Source organism: Drosophila virilis, chromosome 5 (genome assembly GCF_030788295.1).
Source record: "Drosophila virilis strain 15010-1051.87 chromosome 5, Dvir_AGI_RSII-ME, whole genome shotgun sequence".
In the NCBI taxonomy this organism is placed as follows: Eukaryota; Metazoa; Arthropoda; class Insecta; order Diptera; family Drosophilidae; genus Drosophila; species Drosophila virilis.
The window spans coordinates 25,385,920-25,406,093 of record NC_091547.1 but is presented as its reverse complement, the minus strand read 5'-3'; the positions used below and the strand labels follow the sequence as shown (position 1 = coordinate 25,406,093).

The 20,174-nt window shown below is 40.0% G+C and overlaps 1 protein-coding gene across 1 annotated transcript in view; it reads right to left on the bottom strand.

Moving 5' to 3' along the window:
• Positions 1–7,085: 7,085 nt before the first annotated feature.
• The window catches only part of LOC26531529 (uncharacterized), a 37,117-nt gene continuing 24,028 nt past the window's right edge, over positions 7,086–20,174 (bottom strand). Inside the window, exon 3 of the transcript XR_011417004.1 lies at positions 7,086–7,130. The gene's annotated coding sequence lies outside the window, so the exon portion shown is untranslated. The remainder of the gene's footprint in view (positions 7,131–20,174) is intronic.

The following is a 20,174-nucleotide window of genomic DNA, read 5'->3' as shown; positions in this document are numbered from 1 at the left end:
AAAAACCATACCACTTCTATTTGAAAATATGTTTAATTAAAAAACCAAATGTTGTTAAGTTTCCGCATATGTTACTGTTGAGATTTCGTTTATTAAACCTTTGACCCGCAGTTTTTATCTCACTTTGAACTTTGCGAAAACATATAAAATATATTCTCACAAAGACCTTAAAAAAATGGCTTATAAACAATATACGTTTACATATTCATTTAATTTATATGTAGGCCTTCAAAAGTTAGAAACCGATCGGAACTTAGAACTTTGCCCTAATAACCTTTCACCCGCATTTATCATTCGTCGGATGGTAAGCAAAGAAAGTTGAAACAGATGTTTTTCGCCAATTTGACGCAGGGGCTTTATTTCTTGTTTCTTCTCGAAATCCTAATATTGTAAGCACGATTACTTTTATTTAAAGTTCTTAAATTCACATCACGATCTTACAAAAAATATTATTAATTATAATTTAGTTTCTTCCCAAATACTTGAACTGCTGGCAGTTTAAAAATACGTCCCCACCGAGAGTATGAACGCGATCAATTTCAACTTCGCCGCCTATCTGGGCAGAAACTTAATCGAAATATGCACAGCTGCATATTTCGGTCATCGGCCCTATTGAAGGACAATGGCGCCGTAAAGGGTATCCACTTGGAACTCTCCCATTCTCTCGTAAAGCGAATCGCCGTTCGGTGTTGCCGTCCTTTCACCATTTGGGAGCTGATATGTGCTCTAGCGCCATATTTGTACACACTATCGACTCTTAGTACTTATGGTTAATCCATGACATTCAAGTTTCATATGCGAAAGAAAAGACTATCTTCGGTACGCTGAATATCTGATACCCTTGCAGACCCAATCTTTTCATATTGCTTATAGTGCTTTGTTGTGTCTAAGAAGCACAGAGAAAATAGTTAATGCCGAGTTTAGTCAAGATATCTTTATAGCCAAATAAGGTTTTTAGTCAAAAAACTAGTTTTCGACCGATCGTTCGTATGGCAGATATAGTAGTCCGATGTAAATAAGATTTGACAAACGTGAAGAGAGCACAGTGAAATCTTTAAATGCCATGTTTAATCAAAATATCTTGAATGACAGAAAGTTATCCACACAACAACTTAATATTCGACCGGCTGTTGATACTGATCAAGAATATATATACTTTATGGGGTCGGAGATGTCTCTGCAAGGGTATAAAAAAAGATATGAACATAAATTTTTAAGGCATACAAAGCGATTAAGTAATTTTATCACACATCGCTTCATAAAATGGTCCACGGAAATTGATTTTACCTTTATATCTGCCTAGTGTATATATTCTGGAAAGAAGTTGTGTCGAAGCCAAAGGCATGTAAGCAACTATGTTTTGATGTGTTAATTCATTTATTCCAAATAAATTCATTTTAAATTTTCCAATTTGTATTTGTAGATCAGTATTTTTAAGTCGATGCTAATCTCTGTATATAAAAATATTTATCTTGACTGACTAACATATTGACCGACTGGTTCCTAATCAACTCATTGCCCAAACCGTAAAAGCTAGGAAGCTGAAATTTGCACGCTAAGACAGGATTTCGGAAAATTCCACCCGCAGGTATGGAAAAATCTCGATAAGGTTTGTATGAAACTTTTTTGTTTACCATCCGATGGGCTTTAACTGAATTTCAAAGATCTTTGTTTAAATTAATTTGAGGAGTATTTTACACTTTTCCAAAAATGTATTGCTCCTTGGTGGAAGTGGGGGTCAAAGATATGGTAGATGATATTCGCGCTCAAGTTCATTTTCAAGGATCTATATGAAAAATCATTTTATACGTGTTTCACATTTTTCGTAAAATCTAAGCTCCTTCAGGGGAAAGTGCATTTCAAAGATTTGTAAGTTTGGTCCGATTTGAATCAGACTTATTTTCAAAGGGAAATTCCACTCGCAACAATGGTAAATTGCGATAACGTTTGTAGGAAAGATATTTCACCATTTGGGAGCTGATATGTGCTCTAGCGCCATATTTGTACACACTATCGACTCTTAGTACTTATGGTTAATCCATGATATTCAAGTTTCATATGCGAAAGAAAAAAATCTCGATAAAGTTTGTATGAAACTTTTTTGTTTACCATCCGATCGGCTTTAGCTGAATTTCAAAGATCTTTGTTTAAATTAATTTGAGGAGTATTTTACACTTTTCCAAAAATGTATTGCTCCTTGGTGGAAGTGGGGGTCAAAGATATGGTAGATGATATTCGCGCTCAAATTCATTTTCAAGGATCTATATGAAAAATCATTTGATACGTGTTTCACATTTTTCGTAAAATCTACGCTCCTTCAGGGGAAAGTGCATTTCAAAGATTTGTAAGTTTGGTTCGATTTGAATCAGACTTATTTTCAAAGGGAAATTCCACTCGCAACAGTGGTAAATTGCGAAAACGTTTGTAGCAACGATATTTGTTTACCGTGCGATCGGTTTCAAAATCATGTTTAAAGCTTTTTGAGAACATTGATTTTATAACATACGTTCCACGGGCAAGACCGTATATATATCAATTCTATATTTCTCCCTGCACTATTCGGTGACGAGCAGGTAACTCCAAGCAGTATGCTCCTAAACGTAACATAAATAGTACGAAGTGCCTATTTGTATCGAAGTACGAGCTCAGATTGTAATACTTTTCAGCGATGGAGATAGTTTTCTTCCCCTAAAACCATCTGTTTGACAAGACATCTTAGAATAAAGTTAAATATATTATGGATAAAAAAATTCACTGACGTTTGTGAGGCTTTTATGTTGGCGTTCTAGTCTTTCACTGAAAGTTTCAAAAAGCGAGAGCACTGCAAATGCAGTATATTTTGAGTTGGAGACTCTGAAGCTCGGTAGAGTCTCAAAACACTGATCTCGCCCCAGAGCTTAACTAGCAGAATCTGCTTCGCTGGGGAGGCTCTGCCTTTTATATTTTGTTGTCCGATGCTATGAATTATATTGACTGACCTCTATACATATCATTTAGTATTTTATTTTATTTTACATTGTCGGTTCGATTATGGCGACATTAGGTTGGAAAATATTCGGTGGAAAATGTATTATATTTTTACCTGCATTTTCAATTATCGCTTTAAATCTAAAAAATATCGCTTCAATTGATCGCCAGGTCGCAAATATGATTTATTGAAATATGAACAATTTAATTACTGTTTCAAAAAAAAATCCTGTACATATGCTAATGCACTGTAGTTACGTGATGTGCTGTAATTAGGAGAAAACCGCGGATATCAATTGTATTACCTTCTTGCTTTTTTTTTAAATATATTTTTTGAACTGGGTTTGTGCTGGAGAAGAAATGGCGCGTGGAGGAGTTGCGGGTCTCAAGATGCCAAAACGTTAGAGCCATCATCCTGGAGAGTCCTACCTGACGTTGGCGGACGGCCACGTTTTAAATCAGAGCCCGACCTGAGGAGCTCTCAACTGGCAAGCTCACGACATTCGAAGGGATAGAGTCCGCCCAACAACAACGATCGATCCCGAGATAGGACGGACCCTTGCTGATTCGGGTGGTGTCCCCTATGCTCCGCCGCATTCGGCCGCATCCGCAGTCGGTGGCTAGGCCACTTGCAAAAATTCCGGAGCAAGTTTAGAAGTGGGGCATGAGGTATGATGGGCGATTCGACCTTCTTGGATTCCTAGATGACCTCGAGGAGCGAGTCATCGTTGGTTTTTGAGTAGTGGGCTAGTGGGCCAGCCATGTGCCATGGTCGGTGCTTAGGAGGGTTTTTTTTTTGGAGTTTTTCCTGCCACCTCGCTATTTTAAAAGGCCTGAGGACGAAAACTGATATCCGGATGAAGTGGACATCATTTGCAGCGCGTGGGGAAGGAATTCAGGGAATATCTGATAGAGCTGAGGGCGCTAATACATCGCGCCAGATATGAGCCGGCGCAAGAGTTTCACCGGATATACGAGAGAGCCGCCCTGAACACACGCTCAACTTGCAACGGCAAAATTTCTCCATCTTGCCCCAGCTGACGCAGATGGAGTACGAGACGATCATAGGGCAGTTTGCGGAACAGTCGGGAACAAAGTCAGTGAATCAGGTGTCCTTTAGTCTGGTAAGTGCGGAATGGGGGAGGATAGTTCAAACGAAGGGGCGACACCTCCCAACATTCCGGTCTACTTCCAGCAAATCCGTAGCGAGCGCTGTGGACAGAAGGGTCCCCGTCCCGCAACGGAATCCCAGACCAGGTTCGGGTCGACGCCGACACACATGCGACCAGGTAATAGGGCACCCACTGAAGGTGGACTGTGGCCGAATCATCGCTACGGTAGAGACTGACGGGCAAACGATGCCTGCAACAATCCACACCGGAGCCACTCGCAGCTTCATGAACGGCGAAGAGTGCGTGACGTGCATTTGCGCGTTCGTCTGATGGGTCCACGCAGAAAGTAGGAAATGCATAGTGGTTAAATGTTGGCGTAGCGTGGAAGGTGATCAGCATGTCGATGCTGATTATGTCCTCTACGCCACAATCGGCTGTGGTAAGGCAGAACTGGTCCTAGAGACGGTGGTGGACCGGCCGTGGGGCATGTAATGAGTGAAGAACCGAAGAAGGCCTCCCATGTTAGCACAAGAATAAAGAGAGCACCTGCTCTGCAACAGAATGGAGATGACACGAAAAAAAACCGAAGGAAGGCCTCGCAAGTCAGCACCCGCTAGGCAACAGAATAGAGAAGACACGAAGGATTATCCGAAGGAAGGCCTCCCATGTCCAGAAAAAGGAAGCACGTGCTCGGCAACAGAATAGAGGAGACACGAAGAAGGAACCGAAAAAAGGCTTCCCTGTCAGGAAGAGGGAGCACCTGCTCGGCAACCGGATGAAGTGGACACACATTGGACAAGGTAATAGGGCAGGAAATGAAGCCTTATGCATTCGCCTACCTAGACGATTTCTTGGTGATAAGGACGACGGAAGTGCAACACATTGCGGAATTTGAGGGAAGTATTCCACTGGTCAACCTAAATAGGAGGTAGTGCAGCTTCTTCGAGAAGAAACTGGTCTATCTGGGATATTTAATTTGCAGGGAAATTTCGCGACTCGGAAAAAATGATCATGGGATGAAGAATCAATTGAAGGATACCTTGACGACTGTCCCTGTGCTCTTCCGCCCAAACTTTTCGGCAAATTCGTCTTGCAGACCGACGTGAACGAGTATAGCCTCGGCGCAGTGCTGACTCAGACGATATAGAGACACGAGTAGGTGATAGCGTACGCGAGTCGGAAGTTACTGAAAGCTCAGGTAAACGTTTCCACCACCGGGAAAGCGTGCCTGGCTATTGTGTGGTCGAACTGGAAGTTGTGTTCCTACCTGGAGGCGTGCTGGTTCGACGTGATAACGAATCATCTGGCTGAGAGCCCTTCGGGAAGGAACTGCAATAGTTTCAGTTTGATGTCCGACTACCGACGAGGAAAACTCCACGTCGTGACTGATGCACTATCAAGGCTTCCTCTGGCAATGACGGCCGAGTCCTCCTGCAAATGGGTCGCTAGAATATGTGCAGGATCGCCAAAGAGCAGATGTATAGGCATTTGATGGACGGACGACGAGGACTATATTCCTTGGAAGCTATGTGTGGTCAGTGGTCAACAGCAGAGGGTATTGCAGGTATGTCATGACGCTCCCAAATTTGCAACCAAATTCGATGGCTCCAATCGGGTTGTGTCGCCTAACATTGTGTATCTCGTGAAGCCAGGCGAACGGAAGAAGAGGGTGGCCAATGTCGCGCAGCTAAAGCATTGCTACCAAGAAATGACTGATGACGATGGAGAAAAACCAGGACCCATGACGCCCAACGGGTAAACGAAGAGTTAGATAAACATCCATCGCCGAAGCGGGAATCCAGGACGGAGGAGCCGCAAAATTATAATTATAATTATAATAATAATGATAATAATAATAATAATAATAATAATAATAATAATAATAATAATAATAATAAAATAATAATAATAATAATAATAATAATAATAATAATAATAATAATAATAATAATAATAATAATAATAATAATAATAATAATAATAATAATAATAATAATAATAATAATAATAATAATAATAATAATAATAATAATAATAATAATAATAATAATAATAATAATAATATAATATAATATAATAATAATAATAATAATAATACTATCATAATATCTAATAATAATCCTAATCCTAATCCTATCCTCATCCTAACCTCCTCCTCCTCATCCTCTCATCCTCCTCCTACTCCTCCTCCTCCTCCTACCTCCTACTCCTCCGCCTCCTCCTCCTCCTCCTCTCCTCCTACTCCTCCTCCTCCTCCTCCTCCTCCTCCTACTCCTCCTCTCCTCCTCCTCCTCTCCTCCTCATCCTCCTCTCCTCCTCCTCCTCCTCCTCTCCTCCTCCTCCTCCTCCTCCTCCTCCTCCTCCTCCTCCTCCTCCTCCTCATCCTCCTCCTCCTCCTCCTCCTCCTCACCTCTCCTCCTCCTCCTCCTCCTCCTCTCTCCTCCTCTCCTCCTCCTCCTCCTCCTCCTCCTCTCCTCCTCCTCCTCACTCCTCCTCCTCCTCCTCCTCCGCCGCCTCCTCCTCCTCCTCCTCCTCCTCCTCCCCTCCTCCTCCTCCTCCTCCTACTCCTCCTCCTCCTCCTCTCCTCTCCTCCCCTCCTCCTCCTCCTCCTCCTCCTCCGCCTCCTCCTCCTCCTCCTCCTCCTCCTCCTCCTCCTCCTCCTCCTCTCCTCCTCCTCCTCTCCGCCTCCTCCTCCTCCCCTCCTCCTACTCCTCCTCCTCCTCCTCCTCCTCCTCCTCCTCCTCCCCCCTCCTCCTCCTCCTCCCCCCTCCTCCTCTCCTCCTCCTCCTCCTCCTCTCCTCCCTTCTCCTTCCTTCTCCTTCTCCTTCTCCTCCTCCTCCTCCTCCTCTCTCTCCTTCTTCTTCTCCTCTTCTTCTTCTTCTTCTTCTTCTCCCCCCCCCTCCTTCTCTTCCCCTTCTCTCTTCCTTTCTGTTCCTTCCCCCCTTGCGGGGCGCTTTGTGGCGCGCCCCCCCTCCCTGTCTTCCCCTCGTGGTTGTGCCCTCCCCCCTCCGTAAACTGTTTGTGTTAGTTTCGGAATATCAGAACAGGACGCTAAAATTGTAAAATAAACATATTTATATAGCTCAGTAATAAATAAGAGATAAATAGATACTGATGGATAGAAACCTCGGGCTAGAAAATCTTGTTATAATTAGTGTAACCAAATTTATCAATGACAAAAAACTTAAAAGTTTTCATTTATGTAATGGCAGACCGCCACATATACATAAGTATTTTCCAACAAAAAAAATGCGCGCCGCAAATTATTTGACAAGAGGGCCCAAACAAGTATGCAAGTCGAGGATTTGACGAAAAGAGCGCTGCATTTAATCACGAATTGAAGAGGTCGAAAACTGGTCAAGTATATGTTAGTACATTTACGATGCCGTTTAATTGAACTATGCCGGCTGGACTGCATATCTAACATATTTCCATTTTTTATCGGAGCTTTGAGTGGATTGCACTTGATGAGTGGGAGTTCATTATAAACTGCCAATTGTTCGATTTATAGCCTCGTATCAGAAAGTGTCAGATTTTTGACAAATGTGTGAAATGCACCCTGTGCGTTTCCCCATAAGAAAACACATTTCACACATCTTTGAAAAATGTGTAAGTTCGCTTCGTGTTTTTTGCGATGATTAATCGAGATTTCTATCCATGTTGTGAAAAATGGATCGTAAACATAAACAGCTGATATATCAAAGAAGGCAAGCAGCAACTTCAATCCGACCCCATAAAGTATATATATTCTTGATCAGCATCAATAGCCGAGTCGATCTAGCCATGTCCGTCTGTCTGTCCGTCCGTCCGTCCGTCCGTCCGTATATATGAACGCAAGGATCTCAGAACCTATAAGAGCTCGACTTGAAATTTTAGATGTAGGTGCTCCTAGTTCCCGCGAAGATCGAGTTTATTTCCGATAATCGTTTCCACGTTTTCAAGCAATCGATATCGATATATCGAAAATCGATATCGATATCCTGTTTTTTGGGCAATTTTGGTAAATAATAAGAGCTAGAGTCACCGAACTTGACATATAGCTTCTAAAATAGAATATATATATGCATTTGATGTTGGAAGAAGAGAGTTAAGGGTATTCCCTAGTCGGGAGCTCCCGACTAGAAACTCTTACTTGTTTAATTTAAACATGGCGAAGAGTGCCTAAAATGGAGCCCTTACTTCGAGAGCGCAATTTTTGAGTTTTGGAAGAAAAACTCTACGGCGCTTATATAAATTAAAGAAACTTGATCAGCTGTCTATTTTATGAAGTGGTACTTTTGTCACTCACATGTTACCGACAACCGGTGGAACACCAATATGTGAAATTGAAAAATATGACATAAAATGCAATTTTAAATTTTTGTGAAACGCGTGAAATGGTGTACTCGCGCCGAGCCAACAGGCCATGAGGATATAGTGTTTAATGCGACCCAGTTTAGACCAGATGAAGTCTCACAACGCGCATGTGTGCGCATGGCAGACGGCAATTATGTACGACTGATGACTTGTCCCGTGGCAAAATTAGCCGCCGGCACTTAAACCATAAGCTCATTACTGACGAGAATATGCAGGCCGTATAAGAACAAAATGCAGTAAGATTCTGAGGAAAAATAAATAAGCCTTGCAGTGTTCGTTTGGCACGCCACACTTCAATTAAAACTTTTCGAAACAGATGTCCGATTTTAATATAATTTCGGTTTTATACTAGGAGAATCGTGTCATTTCTAACTGTTCATAAACAAAACGAGAAAGTCCCAACCTTTTCAATATTTTTAGTGTTCCGCCGTATCTAAGAAGACTAGAGAACATAGTTAATGCCTAGGTTGTTCAAAATACATATCTTGATAAACATAAAAAGTTTTTTTTAAAGCCCTAGTTTTCGACCGATCGTTCCTATGGCAGCTATGTGATATGGTATTCCGATATGAATAAGATTTTGCAAAAATGAAGGGAGCATAGTGAAAGCTTTAAATGCCGTGGTAATTCAAAATATCTTGAACGACAAAAGGTTCTCTATACAACAACTTCTCGACCGGTCAGCTTTGTGATATAACGGTCCGATCTTAATAGTATTTCATATATATGAGGACCACAGTAAAACTAATAAATGCTGAATTTGGTCAAGATATCTTGGTAAACAAATATATATATATTTCACGCAAAAACTTAATTTTCGACCGATCGTTCCTATGGCAGCTTTATGATATAGTGGTCCGATCCAGCCATGTCCGTCTGTCCGTATGCATGAACGCAAGGATCTCAGAACCTATAAGAGCTAGAGACTTGAAATTTTAGTTGTAGGAGCTCCTAGTACCTGCGCAGATCGATAACTTCTGATAATCGATAACTTACTCCGATTCCAAGCAATCGATAAAAGTCGATATCGATATCCTGTTTATTGAGCAATTTTGGTAAATATTAAGAGCTAGAGTCACCAAACTTGACATATAGTTTCTAATGTTAGAAGAAGAGGGTTCAGGGTATCCCCTAGTCGGGAGCTCCCACTAGAACCTCTTACTTGTTTTTTATAAAAGCCTTTGGATGAAGTGGCCTAAATTTTTCCTTATAAGCCGTACCGAAAAACTATTTCAGCCAGATTTTCTGTCGTACAGATTAGTGCAGCTTCGAACGAATAATACCTTCTTTCAATTAATCTATGCTGTAGTCTGAATTTCTTTGCTTGCACCCAATTCTCATAGCTCTCCGAATACTGACCATGGAGGCAACAGTGTCAACGGAGATACGTTTTAGATGAACATGGTACGTGTCTAGATGAACATGGTCATCCGATTGTCCGGCATTTCGATCTTATCAGAAATCATTGAATTATGACAGGTAAACAGTTTTGAACCCACGATGTCACATCCTTCCTCATAAATGATCATACGTATTTGCGTAGTATTTGATGATTGGTCAACTTGCTGCTGCAATTAGAGACAACGTGAATGGAAGCCAAAAAGCTATAGAGCATGTAGTATAGGCTGTAGTACATAAGACAAATTGTCGAATTTGATGATTTGTAATTTGATACAAGTGCTACCTAGTAATACATATTGAAGATCACTGTCATTGAAAAAGAATTGCTCATTGAAAAAGAATTTAGGAGAGACAATACATCGGACACTTTGATATCAGTACCACCTACATGTTTTATGTTTGTGGAATATTGCGAAATGAAATAAAGGTGACGCGTCAAGCGAGGCGATATTTTATCAGGCTTCTAAGAAAAATCATATGTAAATGGTTTGATATCTTTCAATGACAAGAACACTCGCCTCCGGGATATGTTTGACACATGGTTTGGCCTCGTGGATAGCTTTGCTATTAGGTTTGCGGTGCATATCATATTGGCATTAGGAGCCAGGTGTGCTATAGCAGCTGTAGCAATGGAACACTTGCACGCCTTAAATGCATTTATTATCAGCTCATTACATTCGACTTTGGGCTTGATGTTCTGTTTCATGCCCCGACGAACTTCTATGTCTGGTGCTTGAATTCTAGATGCATGACGAGTAACACCATATCAAGTTGATTGTAGTTCATAATGGCGTTGACTCGATCGTCTGATGACCGTATTTTATTTTCGACAATTGGGTAGCTCAGGAATTCAACTTCGAAGTTGGCTACTGGACATTTATTTATATTATTAACCAAACTATTCTTTTGATGTATGGAAAGCATGGTTTTTACATTTTTTTCCTGCTCGTCTGAGATTGTGGACATAATCAATATGTTGTCGATATAGCAATCGACAAAGTCAATGACTCTAAATATGCTGTCCATCAACCGTTGAGATGTTCTTGAGATTTAACAACTTATGTAGAAATCAACGCAGTACCCTTGCGCTCTCAAAGCTTAAGAGCGAAACTCTAAATATAGAATGTTCTTTCAGCCTCGGCTCTGTACATAGACCAAAACATATTTGTAAGTGTTGTTTGTTGTGTACATGAGGTTGATACGGTAGAAATTCAATATCTTTTAAATTATTATTATTTGGATTGCAGCAGCCAAATTGCAAACTCTTTGATGAGCAACATGTACCTTGATGGAATAGAACATTTACTTCTGCTTTAGCAATCGCTAGTTTATCACCGGAAGGACGTCGTGGTCGATAAACAATGAGCTTGCCATTAGTTTTAATATAACGCTGTGCGTTGTACTTGCCTGCAGTTCTCTGTGGGCACTTTCGTTATGTTGATAGCTGCTTCAATAGTCCACGAAAAGCATTGTCGCTGTTTAGCGTGATACAGGACCACACCATTAGACTTTCGTCATTGTTTCGTTTAATTTTTTAGCCTTAAGCTGATCAGCTATTATATGAGAGATCAGCTTCAACTTTTGTGATCAACGGCAATTATTGGTGATTATTGGTTTAAGTCAGCGTTAATGAAAGGCCACCTTAGTGGACGGTGGAGAGGTGTAAATTGCACATCAGAACATGCGAACGGTCCGAATCGTCGATTAATTTGCAGCGAATAGATAAGCATGAGCATCTAAAAGCAAATCTGACTTTGATTTACGGTCAAAAATGTGGGTTCACTTGTTATGGCATTCAAAGATGTGCACGCCATGCTGCTGTTATACAGCTGCAGCCTACCAACGATAACAGCAGCTTTATCAGGCCGTCATTTACGCGGAGCTGTATAAAACTCTTGGTGGAACCAGCATATATTTTGTTGTTTAGCTTCATGGTGCGTTGAATTTTTGCACTTTTAGGAGAGTGTGAGCGTGCATTGCACTTTTAATGTGAATTTTTAGGACTCTTAATTTTAAGCTGGATTCTGTTAGCATTAGTACGGTGGAATCGATGTCTGCTGAATTTTGCGATCGTGAATCAGACTTCACATTAGCGGATGCTAGAATTTGCAGCTGTGGTAGCAGACAGAAGGAAGCATCTCCGAACCCATTGAGTAAATATATTCTTGGTCAGTATCAATAGCCTAATCGATCTATATATGTTATGTCCATCTGTCTATCTGGTCGTCTGTCCGTCCACCCATCAATCAAAATCAATTCAAATAGCAACATACAACTGCAGATAAAACAATACAATCGCAATTGCAATGCTGTTGATAGAACTCAAAAATTCCTGCACTTCGCGCTAGCCACTGTTGACACGTGGGCTGCCAATATACTTATATATACCACGTTTGACCACGTGCTAATAACTTTTGTTTTTCTTAACCGAGCTTGATGAAATTTTCAACAGTTGTTCTTATTGTACTATAGAATATTTGTATATTATCAATATTCCTTATTGCTTTAATTGGTGGAAAATACCAATTGGTTTATTTACTTGATGTATAGTTATGTTGATATATATATACTATTCTTGAAGCTACATGTCAAGTTTCGGTGATCTAGCTTTTATTACTTTCGTGATTTTCTCAAAAAACTGAGTTTCAATTTATATTTTTGTTGATTACTTGAAAACGGGGCAAGTAATCGATTATCGGAAATAAACTCGTACTTCGCGGGCACTAGGCTATTATAGGCTCTGAAATCCTTGAGATCCTTGGACGGACAGACAGCGGATATATCTAGATCGATGCTGATCTAGATTATATGCACTATATGGGGTAGGAAATGCTTCCTTCTGCCTGTTACATACGTTTGCTCTTACACTTTTTATACCCTGAACCCATTAAAAATGGGTATAAGGGTATATTGTATTTGTGCGAAATCCAAATGTATGTAACAGGCAGAAGGAAGCATCTCCGACCCCATAAAGTATATATATTCTTGATCAGCATCAATAGCCGAGTCAATCTAGCCATGTCCGTCTGTCTGTCCGTCCGTCTGTATGTATGAACGCAAGGATCTCAGAACCTATAAGAGCTAGAGACTTAAAATTATAGATTTAGATGCTCCTAGCTCCCGCGCTGATCGAGTTTGTTTCCGATAATTGATAACTTACTCCGTTTCCAAGCAATCGCTAAAAATCGATATCGATGTCCTGTTTTTTGGGCAATTTTGGTAAATAATAAGAGCTAGAGTCACCAAACTTGACATATAGCTTCTAAAATAGAATATATATATGCATTTGATGTTGGAAGAAGAGGGTTCAGGGTATACCCTAGTCGGGAGCTTCCGACTAGAACCTCTTACTTGTTATATATATATATATATACATATATATAAATATTTATATTTTTATTATTGGGTCCAGGGTATAAAAATACCATTGCGGTAGCCTTGCCGTTTTATACACATGTGGTCTTTCTATTGTCCAGATATATCTGTGCTTATCGGGCTCCTACTCTAAGTGTTTGTAAAAATATTTTACGAAGTTCAGAAAAGAAAAACGACGTGTTAATACTAACAACTGCTGTTGTGGGATATAGGTGCTTTAATATTTGGATCTTGCAACCTCTATTATGTTCCAGTAAAATAATAGTTGTTTAGATTTTTGTTTAACGCGAATTCCGATGCAATGTACTGCATGCCGTCTCCCACCCAATCGACCAGTCGTGTAACGTACGACACGGGTTGAACAAATAATATTAAAACGAGAAAGAATGGCTATCTTCGGCACGCCAAAGATCTAATACCCTTGCAGACCCAACCTTTTCATAATGCTCATAGTGCTTTGCCCCTATCTAAGAAGTACCGGGAAAATAGTAAATGCCGAGTTTGGTTAAAATATCTTGATAAGCAAAATGTTTTTTCATACAACTTAATTTTCGACCGATCGTTCCTATGGCAGCTATATGATATAGTGGTCCGATCTTAATAGGATTTTGCATATATATGAGGAGCTTAGTAAAACTAATAAATGCTGAGTTTGGTCAATATATCTTGAAAAACAAAATGTTGTTTCATACAAAAACTTAATTTTCGACCGATCGTTCCTATGGCTGCTATATGATATAGCGGTCCGAACTTAATGGGATTTTGCATATATATGAGGAGTAAAGTAAAACTAATAAATGCCGAGTTTGGTCAAGATATCTTGATAAACAAAATGTTTTTTCATACAAAAACTTAATTTTTGACCGATCGTTCCTATGGCAGCTATATGATATAGTGGTCCGATCCAGCTGGTTTTCACATATGTGCTGCGTGCAACAGAAAGAGCGAGTTCTGCAAAGTTTGATTAAGATAGCTTTAAAACTGAGGGACTAGTTCGCATAGAAACAGACAGACGGACATGGCTATATCGACTCGGCTGTTGATGCTGATTAAGAATATATATACTTTATGGGGTCGGAGATGTCTCCTTCTATGCGTCGCACATTTCACGACAAAATTATAATACCCTCTGCAAGGGTATAATAAGACTATCTATTTGCTAAATAATTCCGATTCCTTGATACGGACTCGGGCTGGTAAATCAATGACCATTTCCAGAGTTGCTGAGATCCTGTGAACAACACTGTTAAGCGAATGCAACACGAAAATTAGATCAAGAGATCTGTTTCTTGAATTGCGCACTCGGTTAACCTGCCGTAAGAACATTTCATGGTCATCCGTATTTCGAGCGGTAAACACACATCTACTACTAGTCGCCATCTTTTGTCAGTTGAACCTGGTAAAGGTTTCTTAGGTATCAGCAAGAGTGAGCTGTTGTATTCAGATACAGATGGTTCAACGATTTTTTCGCGTATTAATTTATCTACCTGGAATCCTATAATTTGTATACCCTGAACCCATTAAAAATGGGTATAAGGGTATATTGTATTTGTGCAAAATCCAAATGTATGTAACAGGCAGAAGGAAGCATCTCCGACCCCATAAAGTATATATATTCTTGATCAGCATCAATAGCCGAGTCGATCTAGCCATGTCCGTCTGTCTGTCCGTCCGTCCGTCCGTCCGTATGTATGAACGCAACGATCTCAGAACCTACAAGAGCTAGAGACTTGAAATTAGATGTAGGTGCTCCTAGTGCCTGCGCAGATCGAGTTTGTTTCCGATAATCGATAACTTACTCCGTTTCCAAGCAATCGATAACAATCGATATCGATATCCAGGTTTTTTTGGCAATTTTGGTAAATGACAAGAGCTAGAGTCACCAAACTTGACATATAGCTTCTAAATTAGAATATATATATGTATTTGATGTTGGAAGAAGAGGGCTCGAATAGAACCTCTTACCTGTTTATGTATATAGACTCCTCGTCGTTTAAACTCAACTTTTGTTTATAAAGGTTATTTGTGAAAAATTGTTTCTGATTCTAGTTTGAAAATGTCACTATATTCAGTGCAAATAATAGTTCAATAGTTTAAAAATAATTGGGGAAAATTTTTATGTATTTTTTCTAATACATGATCGGTGTAAAATATTGTATTTATTCAGAGGCTCATGGGAAATATTTTCGAGGTCGGTTGTAAGTGTTTGTTGAATGTGTAATACACGCTCCAATAAATATATTATTTTTTATTTCTTGATTGGATATACAAATTTTTTTAACAATTGATTTTATTTTAATTTGTCCAACTACTTCAGGTCGGGCTGGTAGTAGAGTGGAATGGGTTCCGAGTGTATGCGTGATTTGTATATTGATATGCGCTTTAAGATTTGTGGGTCTGACTATTTACCAATTTTGTGGTGCTTGTTAATCTAACAGACATTTGTATCTCTTGAGGAAATCCAGCCGATTTTCGAACACGATATGAAAATCGTGAGGTATAATGTAGTTGTCTGACCTTATTTCGACATAGGCAAGTCCAATTGAATTTATTGTACCTTCGACAATTTCAGTTACTTGTGTAATACAGTATTGGTTTATGATGTGATAAGTATCTCGATTTTAAAATATAAATATCTGCACCTGTATCGATTAAAAGAGTGAGCTTGCTGCCTGTATTTTCGTTTTTAACGGTCATAAATAAACTATTGCTGAGATTGAGAATATGAAATTTGGTTGCTTTTAGTTTCTTTATCCTAAGGGTGTTTCCTGGTTTTCCGAGTTACTGTGGGATACTCTAACATTGTTGTTATTATTGTTGCCTCTACCTCCTAAATTGGCCTTGTCCCCTATTGTTGTTATTGTATTTTCGGTAATCATTATTATGGTTATTAACTATTAAACGTAAATTTCCACTGTTACCACTGTTATAACGTTGCGGAATGTGCCAGCCTGCATGATAAGTTTTACCTTATCGATTTTTTATACCCTGAACCCATTAAAAATGGGTATAAGGGTAAATTGTATTTGTGAACAATCCAAATGTATGTAACAGGCAGAAGGAAGCTTATCCGACCCCATAAAGTATATATATTCTTGATCAGCAATAATAGCCGAGTCGATCTAGTCGATCCGTCCGTCCGTATGTATGAACGCAAGGATCAGAACCTATAAGATCTAGAGACATTAGATGTAGGTGCTCTTAGGGCCCGCGCAGACCGAGGTTGTTTCCGATAATCGATAACTTACTCCGTTTCGCAATCAATAAAAATCGATATCGATATCCTATTTTTCGGGCAATTTTGGTAAATAATAAGAGCTAAGATCACCAAACTTGATATATAGCTTCTAAAATAGAATATATATATATATATATTTGATGTTGGAAGAAGAGGGTTCAGGGTATCCCCTAGTCGGGAGCTCCCGACTAGAACCTTTTACTTGTTTTTATTTTATTATTATTATTAAGTGTAGAACCTGTACAATCATAATAGTACCTTAACAACACATGGATAGAAAATCTAATTTAGAGCCGAACCCGATAGCACAGTATGAGGATTTGAATGCGGGTGGTCTTACTGGCACCCAATCGTCTTGGCAAAACCTTGCCGTTTGAGTTGACTGCGGTGGCTGAGCAATCTGTCGCTGTAAGCAGATACAGTCTGTCTTCCAAAATTTTCTTTAACTTTATACACTTTGAGGTCTTTATGGAGTGTAGAACCGCGTAGGTACCAGGGACAGTTGGTTATATGTCGTAGTACCCGATTCTGAAGTATCTGTATGCGTTTATAATTTGATTTGACTGTAACACCCCGAATCTGCACTCCATAGAACCATATCGGCAAAGTACAGTGCATCTTAGCGACAAGGTGCTCCTTTTATTGAAACTTTTGGAGTTATAAATGACTGCGATGTCATGCATATGTCTGGGCTGGGTATATCATAGGTATACAACGAGTAGAGCAGCGGAACAAGAACACTGCCCTGTGGCACTCCTGCTCTCATTGTACAAGTGGACGATTATGTGACCATTACCTTGACCTTGAACTCTCGTACTTCCAGATATGACCTTAAAAGGCTATAGAAGGGTGCCGAGAAGGTCTTTTATTTTGCACAGTAATCCATCGTGCCAGACCTTATCGAACGCTTTCTGCATGTCAATGAAGACAGCGTTTAAGAACTCTAGGTTGTCAAAAGCCTGCATGATGTGCTTCACCAATCTATAAACCTGTTCCACAGTGCTGAGTCCCTCTCGAAATCCGAATTGGTGATCCGGCCAAATATTGTATTGGCTTGTAATGGCAGTAATCCGATTGGCAATAGTCCTTTCCTATAGTTTAGACAGGGAGGGGAAGAGACTTATTAGCCGATACGACTCAGGATCAACTTCTGGTTTGCCTGGCTTGTGAATCATCATAATCGCTGCTTGTTTCCGCGCTCTTGTAGGCAAGGCTTTCAACGTGTATTTTGACTGGTTTCGGTTTAGTCTGATTTCACTTAGAAGGAGAATGTCGACATTGTTGTTGTGCGCGAAGAGCTCAACTTCACTGGATTTTCCTGCGATGCCATTAGCATTCCAGATATGGATCTTGAGTGGGCTCATTGGGATGCTGAGGCGTTGTTATTAAGCTGGGGAGTCGATCTGTCCCCTGTCCATTGCTTTATCAGGCTGGCCATTTCATGGGCCATTTTTTCAAGCCGTTCTAGTCGTTGACTGTTTTGCTTGTTTTGTTGTTGTTGTTCCCGTTGCTACTCCTGAAGCGGAATTGGAAGAGGAATTGGTGCTGCTGCTGTAGTTGCAGCTGTTGTTGCTATTTCAAAAATTGCTGTTACTGTTGTTCCAATAGTGACTAAACATCAACTGGATGCTGCTGCTGCCTGTTATTTTCTATTGGCTTAAGTAACTGTTGTTGCGCTTGCAAACCACGTAGACGGCGCCGTTCCTTGTTATTGAGCCAGTATTGACTCTAGGAATGTTAGGTATTTGTTGCTTTCAAATTGTTTGCTGCTGCTGCTGCTGTTTCCATTATGGTTGTTTCTGCTTTGGTCGATCTTGATTCCTCCTGATATGTCTAGACGGTTGCGTGTGAGCCTGTTGCTGCATTGAAGAGCCCATTGATCGTCGTAGATAGTCCTGGTACCATTGGCAACCTTTGTAGCTTGATTCCCTCCCAACCTTTGTAGCTTGATTCCCTCCCCACTTGATTCCCTATGATTCCCTCCACAGTGCAAGCAGGAAGGCTGTTCATCATGGGCACGTGCACATAGCTTGGTGAGATGATCTTGACCACATCCTGCACAGTTGGGATGACGACGGCTGTGTGTCCGTATTCCTGACATCGTGTGCATTGGACGATTTCAGATGTTTTGCGCATAATTTCTATCCTCACTTTTTGTCGGCAAAGAGTTTTGATATCATATATATCATTAATTTGGGCGCATGGGCTTATATTATTAAAAAATATATTGAGTTTTTCATCTGTGTTACTCCTTGGTCTTGGATTATGTACCTGCAGAGCACCAAAGCCATCTTTTTTTTAAATTGTCAATAATTTCGTTGTTTAAGGTGATGATGAAGTCCTTTAACTACTATCCTGTGTGGTTTCTTTTCAATTGCTAGGTATGGATCTCAATACCAATACCATCAAAATGATTAACAATTGCTCTGTGAGTGTCACTCTCTTTGGGAAATATTCTGGCAATTTCTCCTTGGCTGACTTTGACTGCCACGTTATCTAAACTAGTGACCTACATAATGAGTTCAAAAGCTAGTAACACACGCAACTATTTGCGATGGCTTCGGGGTACCTTAAATCTGGTCGTTGGTATTGGTTGCGTTATGTTGTGGGTTGTTGGCTATATCACTTTCATCAATACTGATGTTAGTATTGTTCCGCTGAGCAGCCTCAGAAGGGCTATGGGGCTTTCATTTGAAGCTCTGTAACTTTTGTCAATATGGCTATCGCTTTTTACATTCATGTCTATGTGCATGTCTAGCAAGGCAAACCTGTTGCCAGAGTTTGTCATATTTGTTGATGCTGACGGCAGCTTAGATTTGATTTCTTCTGGTCGGTTTCCGTTGATTTTGTCAAGAGTGACTGATCGAACGTTACCGGTGAGTTGAGTGCCGATGGCAAATATAGCTTGAGATCATACTTGTTGCTTAAGTTTACCAGATTAGCCCTTAGACGTTGTATGTGTGTGAAGTTTGGACTCTGTGTAAACTTTTTGTTCATCTCACTCGTTAATAAAATTTTTGATTTCATTGTATTCACATACAAGTATTTTAGTGTGTTTGATTATTGTGGTTTGTTAAACTGGTGCGCTTTTATTTAGGCACTCATATGATTCATCAAAACTTTCTCTATGCTGCTTTATTTTCTCGACTATTTGGGGTCATTCCATGTAGAACTTCCCCCACTTAAGTATGTTTACTTAAGCAGCAGCTTAAAACTTGTCTAAGCCGTTCGCCCGACTCATGTAACGTTTTCTCAGTGATTTTTTATGTACAAGATATATCTTCAAAAAGCAGTATGTTTGTGAACTGTAAATGGAAAATGGTGTCTAACACTTACACCACGTTTGCCACATTGGCAGTGTTAAACTCCTGATATATTTAATAACATTATGGAACACCTGTCATTGGCAAAGTTTTCCCACTCTTTATAGTTATTTTCTTTGTACTCTTCTTCTGTTGAATGAGTATTGATCGACTTGGAATATTTATATTTGGCAGCAAAGTCAACTAGGTACAAACTATTCAATTCATCCTGTTTTGGAACATAGTGATCTGAAAAGTAACCTTTTGAATCTAAAGGGAAGTTTCTAAATATCTGTTGGCTTTTTGATCATGATGCGAAGGGGTTACAAAAATCTGGCCATGGCTAGATCCTGAGATGGAGTCCATATTGTATGTTCTAGTTTTTGCTTAACTGAAAAGTTATTACTTATTATCTCGTTCATG